The sequence below is a fragment of the Microcaecilia unicolor genome, chromosome 7 (assembly GCF_901765095.1).
Source record: "Microcaecilia unicolor chromosome 7, aMicUni1.1, whole genome shotgun sequence".
In the NCBI taxonomy this organism is placed as follows: Eukaryota; Metazoa; Chordata; class Amphibia; order Gymnophiona; family Siphonopidae; genus Microcaecilia; species Microcaecilia unicolor.
The window spans coordinates 106,743,290-106,765,514 of record NC_044037.1 but is presented as its reverse complement, the minus strand read 5'-3'; the positions used below and the strand labels follow the sequence as shown (position 1 = coordinate 106,765,514).

Below are 22,225 nucleotides of genomic sequence, written 5' to 3'. Positions count from 1 at the left end.
ATGTCTAGCTTATGCTTCCCTACCTCTTTTCTTCTAGGGTGCTTAAATCCCACCTTAAGACTGTAGTGCGGGCTGTAGTAGCTTTGCTCCGGACTGCCTGTACTCTTTATATCTTTGTTTATTACCAAACTTTACATTTTGCCCTTTGCCAGGCATCAAGGCAGTTTATAATAACACAAACATATAAAACTGTAAGAAAAGACAGAAAGAAATCAGGAGAAGAAAGTACCGCCCTCTCCCCCCCCCCCCCCCCCCCCACCCACCCAAAGTCATCAACCCAGCATAATCCACCCAACTCAATCAAGTCTCGAGGGTCTGGGGAAAAATATGCTTTAAGTCCAGCCTTAAATTTTATCAAAGATGTCCCCAACCAGAAATAGCACAGAAGTATATTCCAGAAGAGAGGGGCCAGTACATAAAATGCAGAAATCTAAGTAAAATCCAGACATTGCCAATAGTGGGAAGGCATCAATGGGAGATGTAGCTTTGTGATCACAGCCCCCAAGCTCCTCATTCTATAACCTGAGGGTGCTGTAACATCTAAATGTAAAAACCATTTGTGCTCTCAAGGTATAGAATATTAGCACTTACTCGAAATAATGTTTAATGCTCAAGTGCTATTTGGACACTAAGCAGTGCTCTATGTAATCTTAGCATGCAACTTGCATAGAAGATGAATTCAAAGGGGTGTTCACGTGGGTGGGGCATAAGCATCTCCTACAATTACATGCACCCGCTATTGAATAGTGTCATTTATGCACTCAAGTGCAGCTTTTAGGCACGTGCATTTATGCCTGCCATAGATCTGGCATAAGTGGGTGTGAATAAATGTTGACACGTAAATGCCGATTTACGCTAGCATGGTCTATGGTTTATTAGGTACTTTCTGCCTTTTGTGAAGCGCATCAAAGCGGTTTGCACAAATTTTTAAAAAACTAATATTTGGAAGAAAGAATGAGACTCCATAATCCAGATAAGGCAGAGAACAAATAAGAGTAGGGCGTAGCTACGGGTGGGCCTGGCTGGGCCCAGGCCCACCCAATTTCAGCCCAGGCCCGCCCAGCGCCAGCGCCAGCCCCAGCACCCATTGCCGGCCACTGCTGCTTTTCCTGTTGAGCAGCAGGGCCGGCGCTACAAAAAGAAGAAGCGCTAACGGCGCTAAGGACGAGAAATGTTAAAAAAAAAAAAAAAGCGCGGCACCGGCAGGCACTGTCTCGGCAGCCTTGAGGCATTGGCTGCTGAGGCATTGGCTGCTGGCTCGCAGGCTCCTCCCATCTGCGGGAGGAGCCTGCGAGCCAGCAGCCAATGCCTCAGCAGCCAATGCCTCAAGGCTGCCGAGACAGTGCCTGCCGGTGCCGCGCTTTTTTTTTTTTTAACATTTCTCGTCCTACGGTCCTTAGCGCCGTTAGCGCTTCTTCTTTTTGTAGCGCCGGCCCTGCTGCTCAACAGGAAAAGCAGCAGTGGCCGGCAATGGGAGCTGGCGCTGGCATGCAGGGCGGGCCTCGTCGAAGAAAAGAGGGAAAACATGGAAGGATGGGGAGAAAAAGGAAAAACAGATGGAAGGATGGGGAGACAGAGGGAAAACATGGAAGGATGGGGAGAAAAGAGGGAAAACAGATGGAAGGATGGCAGAGAATGAGGGAAAACATGGAAGGATGGGGAGAAAGAGGGAAACATGGAAGGATGGGGAGAATGAGGGAAAACATGGAAGGATGGGGAGAAAAGAGGGAAAACAGATGGAAGGATGGCAGAGAATGAGGGAAACATGGAAGGATGGGGAGAAAGAGGGAAACATGGAAGGATGGGGAGAATGAGGGAAAACATGGAAGGATGGGGAGAAAGAGGGAAAACAGATGGAAGGATGGCAGAGAATGAGGGAAAACATGGAAGGATGGGGAGAAAGAGGGAAAACATGGAAGGATGAGGAGAAAAGAGTGAAAACAGATGGAAGGATGGCAGAGACTGAGGGAAAACATGGAAGGATGGGGAGAAAAGATAGAAAACAGATGGAAGGATGGGGAGAGAAAGAGGGAAAACGGATGGATGGGGAGAGAGACTCTGGATGGAAGGATGGGGAGAGAAAGGGGAGAGACTGGAAGGATGCAGAGAGAAAGGTGAGAGACTGGAAGGATGTGGAGAGAGAAGGGACACTGAACAGAAAAGGGTAGAGTGATACAGAGACACTGGTTAGAAAGAGGGAGAGAGACATTAGATGGAAGGATCAGGAGAGAGGATAGATGTATGGAAGGATGGGGAGAGAAAGAGGGAAGACGCTGGATGGAAGGGTAGGGAGAAAGAGGTGACACTGGACGGAAGGATGCAGAAAGAAAGAGGGGAGACTACTGGAAGGATGGGGAGAGAGAGGGGAGACTGGAAGGATGGGGAGAGAAAGAAGAGAGCTGCTGGATGGAAAAGGAGAGTAGTGAAAGACTGGAGAATAAGAGGAAGGGGCATGGGGAGAACAAGGGTGAGAAAAAGATGAAAAGCCATAAGTAGATGAAGGAAATTAAAGAATGGATAGTAAGAATGAATTAAATCAAGAGAGAGAGAGGCAGAAAAATATTGAAGAAAGCAAAGAAAAAGGAGAGAAAAATGAGAAATGGCCAGGAAACCGTGGCAGAAGAGTTAAGCGAAAACGAAGGAAAGCAGAATCTAGAGACTGGGAGCGACACAATGAGAAAAAGTAAATGGCCATACAAGAAAAGTAAAGAAAATAATTTTATTTTTAATTTAGGATAAAGTAATATGGTACCTGTGTTAATGAAGTTTCAGAGACCAATACTTCCTTCCTTAGGTCAGGCGAGGATACCGTAACAGCATTATACTGACCTGAGGCAGGAGGTTTTGGCCTCTGAAAGCTCATTGAAAAGGGTGTTAGGCTATTAAATAAATTTTCTGAAATCTGATGCACTGAAAAGCAGCACTTTACCCTGTGTGACAAATGCATCTGATTAGCGTGACTAAATTTTGCTGGGGGAGGGGGGTAGAGAGAAAATTTTGTGCCCACCCACTTTGGGTTCAGGCCCATCCAAAATTGGCAGTCTGGCTACGCCACTGGTATAGATTAGATTTTGGAGACAAATCTATGAAGTGCTGAAATGCCATTAGCCTGTAACACCGGAGGGAAAATCAAGGCTACACAGAGGCCCGGATCTCATTATAGATTTTGCAGTTATTGCCAAGCATTTTGGTGCCTGACTTACAGTGCACTTTGTAGAAAGATGTTTAAGGGATTAATACATTGAACACAAAAGCGGACTGACCTGATTGAAGAGCTTTAAAGGTTAAGACCAGCATTTAAATATAACTCTATATAGGCAGTCAATGGTACTACATAAGGAGCAGTGATACATGATCAGAACATTTTACGTAATGTATCAATTTAACAGCTGTATTTTGAACAATTTGCGATCCTCTAATAGATAACAGATGGATGCCTGTAATTACAGTAGTCTAATTGGTTCAATACTAATGCACAAATCAAGACCAACAGAACATCTTGGTCCAGAAAACACCTAATGGATCTAATCTGACTAAACAAAGAAATCGAAACCTGAATACAGCAGCGATCTGTGTGTAATTCAGAGTCCAGGTCAAGCCTCAAAACTGTTAAAGAGTCTAATGGATAACTGGAAATGTTTGGAGACAACGCAGGATTAGATTTCCTAGCCATGAGCCTAACTGCATGAGATTTCTGCAGAGCAGCTTTAAGGCAGTTCATCTTCAACCAGGGTGCTACATCATTGAACCAACTGTTAAGAGGAAATAAATCAGGGAGACAGAGATCAACATGGAAAAAAAACACTTGAATGTCATCAGCTAAAAAATAGCCCCTGATGCACTTGGACTGAAACAGAGCCACCAGTAGACTCAGTTATGGCCTCCAGAATTGCACACATTGCAATACCTCTGTACAAACTCTACTTTATTCTGCTGTTATATCTCTCCCTAAGAACCCTCGCATTCCTCTGGCTCTTGCCACCTCATTGTTCAGCTGCTTGTAACCTTGATATCATGAGGTGTGATCACCTGAAGTACCACTTCTGTTTGGTACTTAACCTCATCTTCTTGGATTTAGGCACCCAAATATGTGATTCTGTATTTTTCTTGCATTAAATCAAAGCTTCTAACATTTTGATCAGCTCTAATTTTCTTGGATTCCACCTTGATTTTCCTTTTCCATTAGGACTGTCCACCCTACTGCAAATCTTACTATCATCTATGAAGAAGTCATATCTTACTTCCTAGAAAATATTGAACAAAACTGATCTTCCATATCCTTGGAGTGAACTCCTATTCACTGCTACCCAGAATGCCTATCACTGAACCAATTTTCTTATCCAGTTTACCAGTCTAGAACCCACCCTAGACTGCTCAGTTTATTTATGAACTTCCTGTGTGCAAGAGTGTCAAAAGCTTTACTAAATTGCGCAATATGTAGTGCTCACCCCGATCTAATTCCTCAGTCACGTAAAGGACCATTCTGTAAGGGCGTTCAGTTAAATAGGAGCATGTCTAAATGACAACATCGAAAAATATGTACGGTAAAATAGTAAATGACAGTAGATAAAAACCTGTATGGTCCATCCAGTCTGCCTAACAAGGCAGCCAGAGCTGTACTTGCCACTCTTTGCAGGCTGCACCCTCTATACCCTTTTTAAAGTGTGAAGGTCATTTAAGTTTTGTTTTGATTCCATCCTCTAGGAATCCTCTGTGTTTATCGCACATGTTTCTGAATTGGGTCTTGAAATTAGGGCATTGGCCTACATATAAGGAAGCCTGCTTCTAGAACACAAGGCAGAACATGCTACCTGATGCAAGCAGGGGCCCAGAAGTAGTCACCACGCCACATGTCATGGTCCCCTCCACCCCACCACAAGTTCCCTAAATAGCCATAGATAGCCCCATTGGAATGTGAGCCAATAACAGAAAGTCTACACAGGTACAAGTCCCATCCACCCTGCTGTCTGGTGAGACATCGTCAACCAGAGAGGTTCTGGGACACCTGGGATTAATTGCAGAGAATAAACACTAGTAAGGGCCATTACCATGTGGGGAGGGATGGTAGTATCTCCCTTCAGGTGTATAGATTACTAATAATAGAGGTAGCAAATGGGCGCTCAGAACACTGACAGGTGGGCGCTTATAGCAGCGATGGGCAAGTTTAATGCTAATTCTGTAAATGCATGCAGCTAGATTATATGCACCTGGTTGTTGCCCACGTACAGTAGTGGAAAATAGCCAATTACACGTGCCATTATAAAACAGGTATGTGGGCTGTTGCCTTGATCTCACAGCTACCAATATCGCCCAGAGGAAGGGAGGAGGTATGAGAATGCTGGGGCAAGGGTCAGCACCAACTACTATAACTCACTGTGGCATAGTATTTGCCAGCACCTCAGTGCCATTTTACATCACAATCACAATGTTGAGGATCTAAACAAAATGCAGAGACCTGCCTGTCAGAAACCGCAAAACAGAGGCCACTCATTATTGCGAGGGAACTGACAGCCACATAGCCCTCACCCCCTGGAGAGGGAAGTACCAGCCACATTGCAGGGGTCAAAGAACATGACATGATAGGCAGAACAGCAGGTGAGTTATGATCTCTGGTACATTCTACAGTGTACATTTGCAATGTAGTAGTCCTCAACCTATATGCTTTTCTATTTGCACCACCCATCCTTGCCTTTCATGTCTTCACATGTTCCTACACATCTGGAAATGAGGATCCTCATCTACTGTAGGAAAGGTCATGTGAGCTTAGCATAGCATGCCTCCCTCATTATTAGTGACACAATGATAATTGGCACACTGGAGTCATTTAGTTCCCCTGTCCCCATTCCTATCACTTTCTCCTCCCTCTACCTGGGCAGTCCTAATGTGTTGTGAAGCAAGTATAGCATGATTAATTTAGTCATTCTGTCAGTTCACCTGAGAGTCATACTCAGGAGACATTGCAAAGGAACATGAATGTACTCATATGGTGACAGAATGTAGCCTTTGCCTCTCTCTACTGCTCAGCCACTTGAGAACATAAGGTTATGTTGTGAGGTCCAGGCAGATATTATGCTAAGGCTCCTGCTTTCTAGCAACAATGCCAAAAGTGATAATGTTACAGCCAGTGTCTGTGATATACTGTTAAAAACTTCATTCTGGACTGTTCCTTGGTCAGCAGACCTGTACTTTGTCACCGCTCTGTCCTTAGAAGTGTCCCTCTAATCTTTATCCTGCAAATGCTGCAGGGGTGCATCCTGCTGGTGAGGAGAGCAGCAGGGAGGAGGAGGCCAATCCCTCCTATTCTCAGGAGTCCAACAGACAGCAGCCACCATTACCATTATCTAGCACCAACAAGGACACAAGGCTGGAGGAAGTGGCAGCTGATGTTTGGAGAGGAGGATCTTGTTTATTTTTTTCCAGGCATTTGATATACCGTAAATTGATCCTATACAGGCAACTAAGCGGCTTACAACAAGCTAAAACTGAAATGTCAGAGCTGGGGGGAGGGGGGGGGGGCAAAATGGAGGGGAGGAGAAGGGTGGGGATAAAGGTACCAAATAAAAGGTAGGAGAAGACAGGGACAAGGATCTAGGAATAATTAATTAGGAAAAAAGGAAGAGGAAAAAATAAATGATTTCAGAAGTGCTTTGAATGACTGAAGAGGCATGTCAGCTCTAAGGAAGGGGGCAAATCATTCCACAACTTGGGGCCTAAATAACTAAAAGCTGTATCTCGGGAGAGAGATAAATGAAGAGCAGAAGGGGACGGAACACAAAGGAGATTACCTGAAGAAGACCAAAGGTGACATGAGGGAGTGTAAGGAACAAGAAATTTATGCAGGTAAGCAGGAGCAGTGGGTGCACGACCTTTAAAGACCAATATGAGGAGTTTGTACCGAATGCGGGATGAGACAGGAAGCCAGTGCTCAAGATGAAGGAGAGGAGTGATCAAAATGGTGTGCATGATGAATAAGTTTGATTGCCATGGATAGGATCAACTGAAGACTTTTTAAAGAGTACAGAGGAAGACCAGGGTACAGGAAGTTGCAGTAATCGATCTGGATAATAACCAGAGCCAAAATGAGGGAACAGATGGATTAAGTTAAGAGAAAAGACCAGACTAAACAAATACAGAGCAAAAAAGGAAGTTTTTATCACATTATCGATTTGTGTCTTGAAAGTGAGTTTAGATTCAAAAACAACACCTAAGAAAATGAAGAGGCAGGTGAGGATGTTGAAGCTACAATAGAGGAGTTGCAGGAGATGCAAGACACGCAACCATTGGAAGAGGAGGTGGATGATGAGGAAGATCATGCAGGAGAGCCAGCGTGGAACAGCCAAGAGCAGGTCTATAAAATAATGAGTGGAGTGGAACGGGTAGATGTGAAGAGTCTGTTTACTCTTTCCAAAAATACTAGGACTAGGGGGCATGCAATGAAGCTACAAAGTAGTAAATTTAAAATGAATCGGAGAACATTTTTTTTCATTCAACGTGTAATTCAACTCTGGATTTTGTTGCCAGAGAATATGATAAAGGCGGTTAGCTTAGTGGGGTTTAAAAAAGGTTTGTACAGCTTCCTAAAGGAAAAGTCTATAGACCATTATTAAAATGGACTTGGGGAAAATGCACTGCTTATTTCTGGCATAAGCAGCATAAAATGTTTTGTACTTTTTTGGGATCTTGCTAGGTATTTGTGATCTGGATTGGCCACTGTTGGAAACAGGATGCTGGGCTTGATGGACCTTTGGTCTATCCCAGTATGGCAATACTTACATACTTATGTATTTATCAGTAGGAGGTTGAGATGGAGGACACAGCAACACCTTCTATCAGCAGCCCTGGTAAAGAAAGGGACATAATATCAATGCTTGCAAGTGACATCCAGCAGCAACATTCCCTGTTTAAGGCAGAGGTCTGAGGCCTCCACAAGGATTTTCAGAGTCTGAGAGTTACAATATAAGAGAGACTAAGTGTCATGTCCCCTACCTCAATGCAAGCAGCGTCCTTGGACTGCACGGGGTCCCGTCAACACGCACACTTGACTGGCATGGCCCTGAGCTCTGTGTGTATAGTTCTTCTCTGGGTTTGTTCAGAGAGACGGTGGTTGCAGGCTCGTTTCCTTGATTGCCTTGCTTCCGTGCAGCTGTGTCTGCTCTCTCCCCCTGCCTGGCTTCCCTTTCCCTGGCAGCTGTGTGTGCTGGCTGAATTCTGGTGGGAACATTCTTTGTTTGTTTTTCCTCTTGTCTCCCCTTGCTTCTCTCCTATTGGTCTACCGGTTTCCTTCTCCTCCTGCTCATATCCTATGGTTGTGCTCCTTCTCCTGCTGGTTCCTGCTGATGTCAGATGCCAGCACCTTATCAGCCAAGCTCTTCTTGGAATCCATGCTTCGGCTTCTAGTAGGTTTTGCTTACTCCGCTGTATGTTTTGGCCCCGTTTGCCTGCCTTTTGACCCAGTGTGTTCCTGACTACTCTCTATGCCTTCTGTCTGCCTTTTGACCCAGCGTGTTCCTGACTACTCTCTGTGCCTACTGCCTGTCTTTTGACCCAGCGTGTTCTTGACTACTCTCTGTGCCTGTTGCCTGTGTTTTCACCCAGCATGTTCCTGATGACTTTCTGTGCCTGCTGCTTGCCCTCTGGGTGCCTGTCGGATCCAAACCTCAGTCCTTCTCTGCCTCTCGGCCTCTGTTCTCTGAAGTCCTGTCGGCCGCCCACACCTAGGGGCTCAACCTCTGGGGAACGGCGGTCATTGCAGGTGAAGTTTCAGGGTTGCCCGACTGCCGAGTCCGGACCAGGATTTCTCCAGGTGCTACTCAGTTTAAGGACTCACGAGTCTGACACTAAGTAACATCAATGGAAATCTTGGGATTATCCCTACAGAGCTCTAGAACCTGAACTGGAACATGTTCTCCCTGCTCCCTCGGTTAGTGTCATGTCCATCAATACCAGAGACACCCTCCTTATCCATCTCTTTACCAACATTCCCTCCACCCATCTTCATTCCCTCTTTCCGAAGGCCAGAGTCTGGCCCTACTGGTATGAGACACAAATGCCTAGTCTTTTCTGACTTCCATGGGGAGGCCAAGCATGACCTTTCCAGGGCAGCCCTCATCACCCCCATCAATTTCTACACCACAGCATGTGTCTGTAGGCACTTCCCCCAGTGCATGGTCTTGGCACTGTACATACCTTGCACAGTAATCACACATGTGGTAGAGGGAAAAATTTTTATTTATTGGGCATACTATCACACTGAAACCCGGGAGGCATGGGGGAAATATTGTATACATAGTTCACATTTCATAAATGTTCATTTACACACAAGAATTGTGTCTGGATCAGTTTACTTCTTGCAGCTACTGTACACTGTTATGCCTGTAGGGGTGTCAGGCTCTAATGTTGCTCAACCTCCTCCTCCTCTTTATTCCTGGCAGCATTGGTCCCTCTGGATCTCGCATCCTGCAAGTGAGAGCTAGGTTGTGAAGCATGCAGCAGGCTGTGAAAATGTCAAAAACTGTAGCTGGGTGTAGAACAGTTCTCCTCCCCCCTCCCCCCCCCCCCCCCCCCCCCCCTCCAGCCTGAGCAGTCCAGGAACCTGAATCGTGACTTCAAGGTGCCAAAATGTTCTTTCTTTCACAGCTCTGGTTTTTCTGTATGTCTTCTTGTACCTTTCTTCAGGGGGTTCCTGGGTCTGACAATGGGGGTCAACAACCAGGTCTGTAGGAGATAGTTTCTGTCACCTGTCTAGATATACCATCACTCGCAAGAGCATCATAGCTAATTTCATAAAACCTGAAAAATATCAGAAACATTGCAAAATCACAGGATCACTATCCCAGCCTAGTTTAATACCTGTGCTTTTTGATCTCCCTATTTCAACAGTAGCAAACTTTTGTTATTTGGGAGTCTTTATAGACTTAAACTTACTTTTCAAAGTCAAATCTCTGAGATGGTCAAAGGTGACTTTGCAACTCTGCGAAGACTTCGTTTATCTACAACGTTTTCTGGATTTTCCTTCACTGTACACACTTATATATGCATTTATGTCTTGCTTAAATTATTGTAATTCAATCTATGCGGGTATTTCCAATATGCAATTTAAACAACTTCAAACCTTGCAAAATTCAGCGATTAGGCTGCTGTGCAGGGCCCGTAATATGATTATGTTTCATCCTTTCTCATCTGGTTGCATTGGCTTCCTGTTAACTTTTGTATCTCTTTCAAACTACTCTGTTTAGCACATAGGGTATAATACTTAGGGATCCCATTGTATTATTCAACTTTGACTATACCCTAAACTTCCACTTGGTCTTTGAGATCTATTGATTCTCATCATTTCATTTTATCAAACGCCAAACAGACGCACTTTGAAATCACTAGGCATTCAGCATTTTATTTTTGGGCACTTAAACTCTGGAATGACCTACGTCCCTCTATCCACAGTGAGCAGTCATTTGTCAGATTCGAAGGGGAAATTAGGTCTTACTTGATAATTTTCTTTCCAGTAGACCTTCCCACTATTCCAGAACCTCTGAGATAGTTGTGTCCCTCAACCAGCAGTTGGAGATAGAGAACTGAAGCTGAGACATATCTCTCTTGGCATCCAGTCCAGCTCCTCGGTATTTACCTAGATAAACAGTAAGGAGAAACTCAGAATAAACATAAGAATCTTAAACACCTCATTAACCTAACAATAACCAGATAAGCAAATATGTGTGGACCTCTTTCATCTCTGGACAAATTGTAGAGAACAAGAGATATACGGAAGCACCATGCAAGGTGACAGTTGTTATTTGTCCCATTACTTCGCACCAACTAAACATCTCAGGCAAGCCTCTGGAATAGTGGAAAGGACTAAGAGAAAGAAAATGATCAGGTAAAACCTAATTTCTCCTTCTATTACATAGCTTCCCAATATTCCTGAACCTATGGGGTGTTCAAAAGCAGTCCCTAGAGTGGGTGGGATCCTGGTGCTACTGCCCCAAGGACCAAAGCCCCCAAACTGGCTTCCAAGTGTGCTGCAACTTCCACCTTGTAGTGCTTGGCAAAGGTATGCAGCATCGACTACATGTCCACCTTGCAAATATCCGCTGGAGACAGTAAGGTAGTCTCTGCCCAGGATGTCACTGTACACCTCATAGAATGAGCCTGCAAGGTCTGAGGAGCCTGCTGCCCCGCAAGCAAATAAACTGATGCGATAGTCTCCTTCAGCCATCTAGCAATTGTGGGCTTGGAAGCAATGAGGCCAAGCCTGTGTTTACCAAAAAACATAAGCAGGCTGTCCAATTTGCGCAACACATTTGTGACTTCCAGATATCTAATGAGGATTCTACACACATCGAGAAGCTTCAAAGAAGAATACTGAGCTTCTTTGTCTTCTCTGAGAAAGGACAGATTGAGATGAAATGCTGATACCACTTTCGAAAGAAAGGAAGGAACTGTGTACAGGGAGACCCCTGCCACCGAAAAGTGAAGAAAGGGATCCCAACAAAAGAGAGCCTAAAGCTCTGAAACCCTAGGTGCTGAAGCAACAGCCACCAAGATCGCTGTCTTTAGTTTAAGATCTTTTAAGGAGGCCTTCTGGAGTGGCTCAAAATGAGGTGTCTGAAGAGCCTGAAGGACTAAATTAAGGCTCCACTCTGGACACAACATATGAAAGGGAGGTCACAATTGGTCCGCTCCCTGCAAGCATCGAACGATGGGATAGTTAGGGTCACTTTTCATCTTAGTCACCTCTGTAACCAGGGAGCCTACCCTGGTAAGATACAATTTATCTTTCTCCTCCAGAATTAATGGATAGAGGTAAGCCATGGCTCTTCCCACTCTCAGTCCCATTTCCGGTGAGACCCATTCTACTGTAATCAGGTCCTGAGTGTCTGCATCAGGAAGGCCTTAGAAGGACCTCAAAGTGCCCTCCCCTGCACCAAGTAATACTTCCAGCTCTCTAAGTGCTTCAGAGTCAAACTTTAATCAGTTGCCAGCTGCTCCTCCCAAACTCACAGTCTCCACAAGTCTTACTACAGATGAGAAAGGCTCAGAACTCATACTGTGTCCCATGCTCTCCAGCAAACCTCTTTCCTTCTACTTTTTTTTTTAAGGTTGTTGTGCTGGAAAAGGAGAGCTCCACAGGAAACGGGAGAGGTGAAGAGAGGGAAGAAGTAAATTCGCAGGGCACCATAGACAGGGATCCAAAGACCTCTAGATATGACTCTGCAGTCAAACCACCTGCAAAGCTCAATTGGAGACCAGTTGGCCAACCAGGAGCAAATCACACAGAACCAGAGGCTGAAAAATGTGTGCATCCTCTTGCTGGAAATAGAAAATACTGAGGAGCTGGACTGGATGCCGAGAGAGAGATGTCTCAGCTCAGTTTTCAGTTTTCTATCTCCACCTGGTTGATGGACACAACTACCCACAGGTTCTACAATAGTGGAAATGTATGTAATGGAAGTACTGCTTAAAACCCACTTTTTTGCCCTTGCCTTTGGCACTTGGCTATCAGGACTTTCACTTACCCAGACATCGGCCTTTCAGAAAGCAATTAAATTGAATGGTTTGTTAGTTTTGGTGTTTACTTTAACTTCTGTCCTATCTTTGAATAGCATTCCTTTCCTTTATATTAGACTAGTAAAAAAGGCCCGTTTCTGAAAGAAATGAAACGAGCGCTAGCAAGGTTGTCCTCTAATGGCATTTATGTTTTTAAGGGAAATGTTAGGAGAGAGTATGTGTGAGAGAGAGTGAGTGAGTATGTGTGAGAGAGTGAATGAGTATGTGTCAGAGAGTGAGTATATGTGAGGGAGAAAGTGTGTGTCACAGAGAGAGAGAGTGTGTGATTGAGAGACAGTGTGTGATTGATTGAGAGAGAGACAGAATGTGTGTGTGTGTGTGTCTGTCTGTCTGTGTGAGAGTGTAGTGTGCGTCCCGTGTGCACCAATTATGCTCTTTCCCCTGCATTAATCCATATGCAGCAAACGTCCTCTGTGCTGCATCCATGTGCAGCATCTCTCCCCTGCCCCCTCCATCCATCGTGGTGCAGCAATTCTCCTCTGTCCATTGCCCTCCCCCCCTACATGTGCATCAACTCTGCATTCTCCCCTGGCCTCCTCCCCCCCTCCCCCTCCTTCTGCTAAAGTCTTGGAGGCTGCCCTTGTAAGTCTCGGTGGCCATTTTGAAGAGCAATCCAGCAGCGGGGGAGGGTCAGCGCCTGCAAGACTGGGTATCTTTCCTGCCTGCCACGAAGAATTTACTGGACAACCTGGGTGGCTGGAGGGGGGGGCAGGGGAGAGAGGAGAGTCGGTGGACATGGGTGGCTGGAGGGGGGGCAAGGGAGAGAGGAGAAGCTGGGGACTTTTCTCTTCCAGCTTCCCTCCTTTCCTCTGTGGGGGGTGGGGGCGTGTGTCTCAGAGCGTGTTTGCGGTGGCGGCAGCGCTACCGGCACAGTTGTTGCCGGCAACGTTGGCTGCGGACACAGGGGGAGGGCGTTGTGTGTCTGGGAGGGGGGTTGTCAGGGAGGCAGCGAGTGGCTTGCAGGGGGGTGGTAGCGGCGGCAGTACTGGCAGTGTTGGTGCCGGTGCCGTTGAGCGCGGACTGAGGGTACGTTGGTGTGCCTTGTGCTGCTATCGTGTGGTTGGTCACTGGTGCTTGTGATGAACCAGGAAGCATGCAAACGTCAGGACAGGAGATGGATACAGCATTACAGGCAGTACGAACCCTACAAACCCTTCACTGCCACGGAGTCAGCTTCAGAACACTGGAGGTGCTTTTTATTATAGTAGATTATTTCAGCAGGTTTTTCATTGATCATCTTGACTACTAATCACTGTTCTCTTCTGCCTTCAGTCCCTCTTCTTTTTTGAGTTGTCTTGTCTTCATTGTGTACCTCAGTGGCGTACCTAGGGTAGTTGACACCCGGGGCCAGTCATTTTTTAACCCCCCCCCCCCCCCCCCCCAAATCCAGTACTAGGCATGCTGAGAATACAAAACACTCAGGACCTACAGAGCAATTCTACCATACCATAAGCAGTCATTTCTACGAGTCACACAAGGAAAAGGAAAGCATCTTAAACACTACAGTGAGCACTAGAACATCAATTCACCTATTGTAAAACGAAACCAGACAGAATAGTACAGATCGTAGATCCTGCACAGTCAATGCCAACTGAAAGCCATGCCTTTTTCACAAACACAGATACACCCTAATCCACTATAGAATAAGTAATCATAAACTTTCTAATTAGACAAAAATTAAACTGAACCCCCAATGCCCAACTCTGCATACAATGCAACACCACAGAAACAGAAACTGTCCCCTAGTACTGTGCAAAATATAAAGACAGCAGATGTAAATTTGAAAAAAAAACCTAACAAGTACCAATCACCACTTTACAAATTAACAAATAGAAATAAAACAAATATAGAAAGTAAAATAATACCATTTTATTGGACTAATACATTTAGCTTTCAGAGGCCAAAACCTCCGTCCTCGGGTCAGTACAGTATAGTGCTGTTACAGTATCCTATCCTGACCTGAGGAAGGGGGTTTTGTTCTCCGAAAGTTAGTCAAAATGTATTAAAATTAGTCCAATAAAAAGATTACCTTATTTACATGTTCTATTATAAACATTTAACACATCTACAATACTTTATCCTAAAGCAAAAAAAATAAAAAAATATATTTTATTTACAGTTTGTTGTCTCTGGTTTCTGCTTTCCTCATCTTCTTTTCACCGTCTTCCTTCCATCCAGCATCTGTCTTCACTCTCTCTCTCTCTCTCTCTGCCATCCAGTGTCTGCCCTCTCTGCCGTCCCTTCCATCCACTGCCTGCCCTTTCTCTCTGCCCCTTCAATCCACCATTTGCCCTCCCTCTCCCATCCATCCAGGGTCTGCCCTCCCTCTCGCTCCCCCTTCCATCTAGGATCTGTCCCCTCTCTCTCTCTGCCCCTTTTTTCAGCCCCCAGTTCCAGCCCCCTTCTCCCCTCTGAACACCCCCACCCCAGTCCCTTTCTCCCCTCCCCTTCTCCTGTCTGAGACCCCCACCACAGTCCCCTTCTCCCCTCCCCTGTCTGAGACCCCCACCCCAGTCCCCTTCTCTCTTCTGAACACCCCCATCCCAGTCCCCTTCTCCCCTCCCCTTCCCTTCTCCCCTCCCCTTCTCCCCTCTGAGATCCCCACCCCAGTCCCCTTCTCCCCTCTGAGATCCCCACCCCAGTCCCCTTCTCCCCTCCCCTGTCTGAGACCCCCACCCCAGTCCCCTTCTCCCCTCTGAACACCCCCACCCGAGTCCCTTTCGCCCCTCTCCTTCCCCACCTCAGTCCTGTTAAAACCGGCGAAGCAGCGTCGCAGGCAGCGCCTCGTGCCCTGCTTGTAAAAAAAAATCAAATCTCCTTCCTTCTCCTCGTCTTGACGTCGACTCGGGCCTTCCAATCAAATTGATTGGAAGGCCCGAGTCGATGTCAAGAAGAGGAGGAGAAGGAGGAAGGAGATTTGATTTTTTTTTTTACAAGCAGGGCACGAGGTGCTGCCTGCAATGCTGCTTCACCGGTTTTTTAAATGTGCGGCACCGCGGGAATGGCCACGGGAGGCGGCGGGAGCGGAGCACCCCCCACCCACTGGCACCCGGGGCGGACCGTCCCCAACGCCCCCCCCTTGGTACGCCACTGGTGTACCTGCTTGATATTTGTTTGTTTTTTAAAAACAAATTATACCGCCTGTTCTGACAAGCAGGTCTAGGTGGTTTGCAACCATGTTTTACGTGCAGCCTTAAACTCCTTCTCAAAAGATTCATACTAGTATATTACATTAACACATTATTACAAACAGGAATCATATCATAAAAATCCAAATAGGCAATAATTTGCCCTGTTCTAAAGAAATAAATGGTGGATATGTCTGTAGGGACTAATTAAAACCAATTTCTAACTTTCTGTTCTTGGGAAAGTTGATGCATCATTCTATTGCCATACAGCTAGGTCAATTCCTGGAAAATAAAAGAATGTTTTTAACCCATATCACTTGGACATTGAGACTACACACCGATTGCCCTAACTGGCAAGCTTCATAGAAGCTTACACAGAGGGAGAGGTTAATTGGTGGCAATGTTGGATGTCTCTGCTGCTTTCAACACTGTTGATTGACCCTGATAGCTGTGTTAAGCGACTGATGGTCACCAGTGTTGGCAGCTTTGTGAGAAACTGACTTGTATCCTTTTTGAAACATAGGACACAAAGAGTGAAAATTGGTACTGACATTTCTGAGCCCTGGAAAACTGAGATATGGTATCTACACTTATATGTTTTGTCCCCACTATCGTTCAACTTATCAGTCATCCCAAAGGTTGAATATACTAGTAGTGTGGAACTGAATTATATGTCCTGTGCTCATGACACTGAGGTCTATGTAGAACAGGAACTGGATTGTATAACTAAAGAAGCTAAACTAACCATATGCTTAGATCCAGTGTAGTGGAGGAGTGGCCTAGTGGTGCACTTTGGTCCTGGGGAGCTGGGTTTGATTCCCACTGCAGGCACAGGCAGCTCCTTGTGACTCTGGGCAAGTTACTTAACCCTCCATTGCCCCAGGTACAAATAAGTACCTAAGCTGCATTGAGCCTGCCAAGAGTGGGAAAGCACAGGGTACAAATAAAAGAAAAAAAAATGGATGCTTAGCAGCCAAATGGTTAAAGCAGCAAACTGAGAAATCCTACTTCTGTTAGTGCTCTTTGTAATCTACTGCTGTTGTCTCAGGTACAAACTGTTTGGCAGAGAACAAACCACCTGGCCAGTAACATGCATTGCTCCTCCATAATTATATTTGGATGATAAATTATTGCACATATAGTTTGAGGTCCAAATGTTGTTAGTCGCTGTGGTCTCTGAGCTACAAATGCAATCACACATCAGTAAAATGGTTAAGATAACATTCTTGTAATTATAAACTATTCATATTTGCTCTATTTGCCCAGATAGAATCTTGTCACTGATTCATACCTTAGCGATGGGCCAGTGGGATTATTGCAATGCCCTTTATATAGGACTGTAGAAATAGCAGATTCACAAATTGCTATATATTCAAAACCCAGCTGCATACATTTTGCTGGGATTAAAATTATTTGATCACATCATTCCAGCTCTAGATAGTGTTCATTAGCTCCCTGTGGCTTTCAGTATCAGTTTTAAAGTGCTCTTTTCAGTATTTAAGGCTTATTTTAAATCTGGACCTCTTTATCTAAGGATAGGGTGCCCCAACTAGAACTTTCTTCACATGATGCTTTATTATGCATCTCATTTTTTTTGTCGGGAGTAAAATATGCAGGCACCAAGAAACGAGTCTTTTCATGTTTTACCCCTACTATTTGGAACTCTGTTTCCAAGGAGATATGATGTACCCGTGGTTATTTGGCCTTTAGAAAACTGTGTAAAATCATTTAGCTTTTAAATAACATGGTTCTGCTGTGATACTAAGCTCTTCTTCAGTTATTAAGATTTCTTATCACTTCCTTCTTGAATTTCTCCTTTATTGGGTTGGTGAGCAGCCCTATTTTAGACAGATCATGGAAGTAGGAATTGAGACATGCAGGTCAGTGTGTCTCAAGTTTCACCAGTATTTTAGAACAGAATCTGCCTATGTAGAGCCTGTTCTAAAATACAAGCGAAATGGACGTTTATGAGCTGGGGACATGTATCATAAACATAGAAAAATAAATATTAATGGACACATAACTAGTTATCTTTGTAAAGTGAATGATACATACCTGTAGCAGGTGTTCTCCGAGGACAGCAGGCTGATTGTTCTCACGACTGGGTGACGTCCGCGGCAGCCCCCACCAACCGGAAGAAGCTTCGCGGGCGGTCCGCACGCAGGGCACGCCCACCGTGCATGCGCGGCCGTCTTCCCGCCCATGCGCGACCGTTCCCGCCAGTTGAATGACAAGCAAAATGATGAAAGCGCAACTCCAAAGGGGAGGAGGGAGGGTAGGTGAGAACAATCAGCCTGCTGTCCTCGGAGAACACCTGCTACAGGTATGTATCATTCACTTTCTCCGAGGACAAGCAAGCTGCTTGTTCTCACGACTGGGGTATCCCTAGCTCTCAGGCTCACTCAAAACAAGAACCCAGGTCAATGGAACCTCGCAACGGCGAGCGCATAACAGAAATTGACCTACGAAGAACAACTAACTGAGAGTGCAGCCTGACCAGAACAAATTCGGGTCCTGGAGGGTGGAGTTGGATTTACACCCCAAACAGATTCTGCAGCACCGACTGCCCGAACCGACTGTCGCGTCGGGTATCCTGCTGGAGGCAGTAATGTGATGTGAATGTTTGGACAGAAGACCACGTTGCAGCCTTGCAGATCTCTTCAATAGTGGCTGACTTCAAGTGGGCCACTGACGCTGCCATGGCTCTAACACTATGAGCCGTGACATGACCCTCAAGAGCCAGCCCAGCCTGGGCGTAAGTGAAGGAAATGCAATCTGCTAGCCAATTGGAGATGGTGCGTTTCCCGACAGCGACCCCTAGCCTGTTAGGGTCGAAAGAAACAAACAATTGGGCGGACTGTCTGTGGGGCTGTGTCCGCTCCAAGTAGAAGGCCAATGCTCTCTTGCAGTCCAATGTGTGCAACTGACGTTCAGCAGGGCGGGTATGAGGCCTGGGAAAGAATGTTGGCAAGACAATTGACTGGTTAAGATGGAACTCCGACACCACCTTCGGCAGGAACTTTGGGTGGGTGCGGAGCACTACTCTGTTGTGATGAAATTTGGTATATGGAGCATGAGCTACCAGGGCTTGAAGCTCACTGACCCTACGAGCTGAAGTAACTGCCACCAAGAAAATGACCTTCCAGGTCAAGTACTTCAGATGGCAGGAATTCAGTGGCTCAAAAGGAGGTTTCATCAGCTGGGTGAGGACGACGTTGAGATCCCATGACACTGTAGGAGGCTTGATAGGGGGCTTTGACAAAAGCAAGCCTCTCATGAATCGAACGACTAAAGGCTCTCCAGAGATGGCTTTACCTTCCACACGATAATGGTAAGCACTAATCGCACTAAGGTGATTCCTTACTGAGTTGGTCTTCAGGCCAGACTCTGATAAGTGCAGAAGGTATTCAAGCAGGTTCTGTGCAGGGCAAGAACGAGGTTCTAGGGCCTTGCTCTCACACCAAACGACAAACCTCCTCCACTTAAAAAAGTAACTCTTTTTAGTGGAATCCTTCCTAGAGGCAAGCAAGACACGGGAGACACCCTCCGACAGACCCAACGCAGCGAAATCCACGCCCTCAACATCCAGGCCGTGAGAGCCAGAGACTGAAGGTTGGGGTGCAGCAACGCTCCGTCGTTCTGCGAAATGAGAGTCGGAAAACACTCCAATCTCCACGGTTCTTCGGAGGACAACTCCAGAAGAAGGGGGAACCAGATCTGACGGGGCCAAAAGGGCGCTATCAGAATCATGGTGCCGTGGTCTTGCTTGAGCTTCAGTAAGGTCTTCCCCACCAAAGGTATGGGAGGATAAGCATACAGGAGGCCGGTCCCCCAATGGAGGAGAAAGGCATCCGACGCCAGCCTGCCGTGTGCCTGTAGTCTGGAACAGAACAGAGGCAGCTTGTGGTTGGTCTGAGAGGCGAAAAGGTCCACCGAGGGGGTGCCCCACTCTCAGAAGATCTTGCGTACCACTCTGGAATGAAGCGACCACTCGTGCGGTTGTATGACTCTGCTCAGTCTGTCGGCCAGACTGTTGTTTACACCTGCCAGGTATGTGGCTTGGAGGAGCATGCCGAACTGGCAAGCCCAACGCCACATCCCGACGGCTTCCTGACACAAGGGGCGAGATCCGGTGCCCCCCTGCTTGTTGGTGTAATACATTGCAACCTGATTGTCTGTCCGAATTTGAATAATTTGGTAGGACAGCCGATCTCTGAAAGCCTTCAGTGCGTTCCAGATCGCTCGGAGCTCCAGGAGGTTGATCTGCAGATCCTTTTCCTGGAGGGACCACAGACCCTGGGTGTGAAGCCCATCGACATGAGCTCCCCACCCCAGGCGAGATGCATCCGTCGTCAGCACTTTCGTGGGCTGCGGAATTTGGAATGGACGTCCCAGGGTCAAATTGGTCCGGATGGTCCACCAGAGCAGAGAAGTGCGGCAACTGGTGGAGAGGCGGATGACATCTTCTAGATTCCCGGTGGCTTGAAACCACTGGGAAGCTAGGGTCCATTGAGCAGATCTCATGTGAAGACGGGTCATGGGAGTCACATGAACTGTGGAGGCCATATGACCCAGAAGTCTCAACATCTGCCGAGCTGTGACCTGCTGAGACGCTCTGGTCTGCGAAGCGAGGGACAGGAGATTGTGGGCCCTCGCTTCGGGAAGGAAGGCCTGAGCCGTCTGGGTATTCAGCAGAGCTCCTATGAATTCCAGAGACTGTGTTGGCTGGAGATGGGACTTTGGGTAATTTATCACAAACCCCAGCAGCTCCAGAAGTTGAATAGTGCACTGCATAGACCGGAGGGCTCCCGCCTCCGAGGTGTTCTTGACCAGCCAATCGTCGAGATATAGGAACACGTGCACTCCCAGCTTGCGTAGGTACGCCGCTACCACCACGAGGCACTTTGTAAACACTCGTGGGGCAGAGGCGAGCCCAAAGGGCAGCACACAATACTGAAAGTGCCGTGCGCCCAGGCGGAATCTGAGATACTGTCTGTGAGCTGGCAGTATCGGAATGTGAGTATATGCGTCCTTTAAATCCAGGGAACATAGCCAATCGTTTTTCTGAATCATTGGCAGAAGGGTGCCCAAGGAAAGCATCCTGAACTTTTCTTTGACCAGGAATTTGTTCAGGCCTCTCAGGTTTAGGATGGGACGCATCCCCCCTGTTTTCTTTTCCACAAGGAAGTACCTGGAATAGAATCCCTGCCCTTCCTGCCCGGGTGGTACGGGCTCGACCGCATTGGCGCTGAGAAGGGCGGAGAGTTCCTCTGCAAGTACCTGCTTGTGATGGGAGCTGAAGGATTGAGCTCCCGGAGGACAATTTGGAGGCAGGGAGGCCAAATTCAGGGCGTATCCGCACCGCACTATTTGGAGAACCCACTGGTCGGAGGTTATGAGAGGCCACCTTTGGTGAAAAAATTTTAACCTCCCTCCGACCGGCAGGTCGTCCGGCACGGACACTTTGAGGGCGGCTATGTTCCCGTGGATCCAGTCAAAAGCCCGTCCCCGGCTTTTGCTGTGGAGGTGCAGGGGGCTGCTTAGGCGCACGCTGTTGACGAGAACGAGCGTGCTGGGGCTGTCCCTGTGCCTGTCGAGGCCTTCGGGCCGGCTGGTTGTACCTACGCTTTGCAAAAGAATAGGGTACAGCCTGACGTGCCCGGGAAAAACGTCCACCTGCTGAGGTGGGTGCTGAAGGCGCCCGGTGGGAGAGCTTGTCGAGGGCGGTTTCCCGCTGATGCAGTTGGTCCACCAGCTGCTCGACCTTCTCACCAAAAATATTATCCCCCCGGCAAGGGACATCGGCCAGTCTCTGCTGGGTGCGGTTGTCCAGGTCAGAGGCACGCAGCCATGAGAGCCTGTGCATCACTATACCTTGGGCCGCAGCATGAGATGCCACGTCACAGGTGTCATAGATACCCCTGGACAGGAACTTTCTGCACGCCTTCAGCTGCCTGACCACCTCCTGATAAGGCCTGGACTGCTCCGGCGGGAGCTTATCGACCAGGTCCGCCAGTTGCTTCACATTGTTCCGCATGTGGATGCTCGTGTAGAGCTGGTACGACTGGATGCGGGTCACGAGCATGGAGGATTGGTAGGCCTTCCTCCCAAACGAGTCCAGAGTGCGAGATTCTCGCCCCGGGGGCGCCGAAGCGGTATCCCTCGAACTCCGTGCTCTCTTGAGAGCAGAATCCACGACCGCCGAGTCATGGGGCAATTGGGGCCGCATTAACTCTGGGTCCGAGTGGATTCTGTACTGGGACTCTGCTTTCTTGGGAATGGTGGGATTAGATAATGGTCTCATCCAGTTCCAAAGCAGTGTCTCTTTGAGGACATTGTGCAACGGCACCGTGGAGGACTCTCTAGGTGGTGATGGATAGTCGAGGACCTCGAGCATCTCAGCCCTCGGCTCATCCACAGAGACCACGGGGAAGGGAATGCAAATAGACATGTCCCTTACAAAGGAGGCAAAGGAGAGGCTCTCAGGAGGTGAGAGCTTTCTCTCAGGTGAAGGCGTGGGGTCCGAGGGAAGA

The 22,225-nt window shown here is 47.1% G+C and overlaps 1 protein-coding gene across 1 annotated transcript in view; it reads left to right on the top strand.

The window, feature by feature from the left end:
* DOC2A (double C2 domain alpha) overlaps positions 1-22,225 on the top strand; it is a 142,835-nt gene that overhangs the window by 39,374 nt on the left and 81,236 nt on the right. The window lies entirely within an intron of this gene.